Here is a 2,992-nt window from a genome sequence, read left to right on the forward strand (position 1 = left end):
GCATTCAACTGTCCCAGGGACCTTGTAACATACAGGTTCTGAAGATAATTCCTTTATGTATTTGTTGCCATGTTCATTACTGGAACCCTCTGCGAGAATGTCAGCTCTGGGAAAGCAGCTCCTTTGCTGCTGCTGCTGTGAGAGCGTGCCTGGCAACAGACATGCAGTAAACATCGGCTGAATCTCTGGGTGAATGAGCAAGAGTTTGGAGCTTGCCTGAACCGTGGGGTGGGTGTCCTGGGTGCCCTTGCTGCTGGCACAAAGTGGATGAAATCCCATAGGGGCAGAATGAAGATCAGGAAGCAAAGGGGGTGGAAGAGTCTTCGAGGACCCCATTGTAGGAGAGGGGCAGCAGGAGGGAGGGGAGAGCGAGGACACAGCCAGGAAGGAGGGGGACTCCCAGAGGGAAGGGAAATGAGCAGCTTCTAGAGCAGAGAGCGGAAAGGGGCTTCTGGACCAGGCTGTAGGGAGGGAGAATTTAAGCATAAAACTCCCGTTCTTGGAGCTGGAATGGCATCTTCTATGGGAAGGTTTGGGGGCTCATATATACATCCGTTTTTTTCTCTCTTATCAATTTATATAAGCAATATGTGTATGCTGGGAAATATTGTGGAGAATTCTGAGAAGTGTAAAGGAAGAACTGAAATCACCTGTAATTGCCACACCCAGAAATGAGACTGATTTATGTTTATGTATTTCAGGGTTTTTAAAAAAAGATTTTATTTATTTATTTGAGAGAGGGAACTAGTGGGGAGAAGGGATGGAGGGAGAGGGAGAGACAGACTCCCCTCTGAGCAGGGAGCCCAATGCGGGACTTGATCCCAGGACCCCGGGATCATGACCTACGCTGAAGGCAGATGCTTAACCGACTGAGCCACCCAGGGGCCCCTATGTATTTCAGTTTTTATTTAATACATGTACTGGGGCCACCTGGGTAGCTCATTGGTTAAGCAGCAGACTCTTGATTTGAGGTCAGGTCATGATCTCATGGGTCATGAGACTGAGACCCTCGTCAGGCTCCATGCTCAGCACAGAGAGTCTGCTTGAGATTCTCTCTCCCTCTCCCTCTGCCTGCAGCCCCCCTCCCCATGAGCATGCTCTCTCTCTAAAATAAATAAATAAATCTTTAAAAAATACATGTATGTTACACACACAATTTTCCTTCAAATTGGGATAATACTGCTTGTATCCCTAAATCCTGTTTCTTTTACTTTATACATTGTTCCATAAGATTTTTAATGTTATTTTGAGGAGCAAAATATAATTTTTGAAGGTGGATAATATGCTTTTGCACAAATGCACCATAATTTAGCTATATCCTTATTTTTGAATATTTAAGTTGTTTCATTTGGTTTTAACTTACATTACCCTAAGACTAATGATGTTCTGCATCTTTTATGTGTTTATTTGCCATCCTTATTTCTTCTTTAGTGTCATAGCTGTTGAGATCGTTTGCCTATTTTTTAATTGGGTTATTTATTTTCTTATATATTTTGAATATAAGTCCTTCATCAGGGATATGATTTGTAAGCATTTTCTCCCAGTCTGTGTTTACATTTTCAGCATCTTTTGCAGAGCAAAATTTTTAATAGTGGTGAAGGTCACTTTATTATCAACGTTGTTCTTTTACAGATTATGTTTTTGATATCTGAACACTCTTTGCTTAAACCAAAGTCACCAATGTTTTCTCCTGTAGCTTCTAGAAGTTTATAGGTTTGCATTTCACATTTAAGACTGTGATCCGTTTTGGAATGAGGTTTTTGTTTTTTTGGGTTTTTTTAAAATAAGATTTGGGGTAAGTGAGGTCTTTTTTTTCATTTTTCTTTTTGGTCTTGCAAATAGATGCCTGGTTATCTCGGTCATTCATACACTTGAACAAAGCACGTGAGTGTGCACCCTGGCTCAGCACATCCCCACTTACACAGAGAAGGGACACAGGAATTCACCATTGCACACACTCCTTTCCCACAAGTGGGGACGGTGCTTGGCACGAAGCGTCCCGGGCTTGCAATCAGATCTCCACTGTCTAGTAAGGAGGGCACGTATTGCATGGTGCACTGGGTGTTATACGCAACTAATGAATCATTGAACTTTACATCAGAAACCGGGGATGTACTGTATGGTGACTAACATAATATAATAAAAAATCATTAAAAATATATATATATATCTCCGCTGTCTCAGCCTGCCTCCCACTCTGTGAGACAAGTCACGCCATCTCCCTAGGTCTCCATTTGAAAACCGACAGCAACAAAACTGACCTCTCTGGGTTGTTGTGAGGGCTGTGAAGGTGTAATTTTGTAGCAAAATTCTGGGCACACTTTTACAAACTGAGAAGAGCTTTTCCTAAGGCAAGGAGAGGGGTCTGAGCGAGAGTTATGGATGGAGAGACCAGGTTAGCTGGAATGGGGCGGGAACTCCCTATGCGTTTCCAGGAATCTGGTCCTCTGGACACCTTAGGAGGCAGCTACAAAGACAGGGGTCGCCCTGTGACTCTGCAGTGAAAAAGGCTTCCATTGGGGCACCTGGGTGGCACAGCGGTTAAGCGTCTGCCTTTGGCTCAGGGCGTGATCCCGGCGTTCTGGGATCGAGCCCCACATCAGGCTCTTCTGCTGTGAGCCTGCTTCTTCCTCTCCCACTCCTGCTTGTGTTCCCTCTCTCGCTGGCTGTCTCTATCTCTGTCAAATAAATAAAATCTTAAAAAAAAAAAAAAAAGAAAAAGGCTTCCATTGCAATCTGAGGGATTAAGGTTAGACAGTGGGAAGAACTTTCCCTCTGCCAAGGGAAGAAGTGGAAAGGGGTAAACGAGTGAATGGTCAGGAGAGCAGCCTGAGTCTTTCCTGATTGCAGACTTTCTTCTTTCCCGTGGGACCCGTGGGGGCCTGACCGGCTGGACCTTTCTCGCCCTGAGGTGAGCGGGCTTGCTCGGGCAGGGCCCCTGCTGCCCTGCAGGTGGCGCCCTCGTGCCGGCGCCGGGGGTGGTGCTGGCTTT

This window comes from Ursus maritimus, unplaced genomic scaffold (genome assembly GCF_017311325.1).
Source record: "Ursus maritimus isolate PB19 unplaced genomic scaffold, ASM1731132v1 scaffold_27, whole genome shotgun sequence".
In the NCBI taxonomy this organism is placed as follows: domain Eukaryota; kingdom Metazoa; phylum Chordata; class Mammalia; order Carnivora; family Ursidae; genus Ursus; species Ursus maritimus.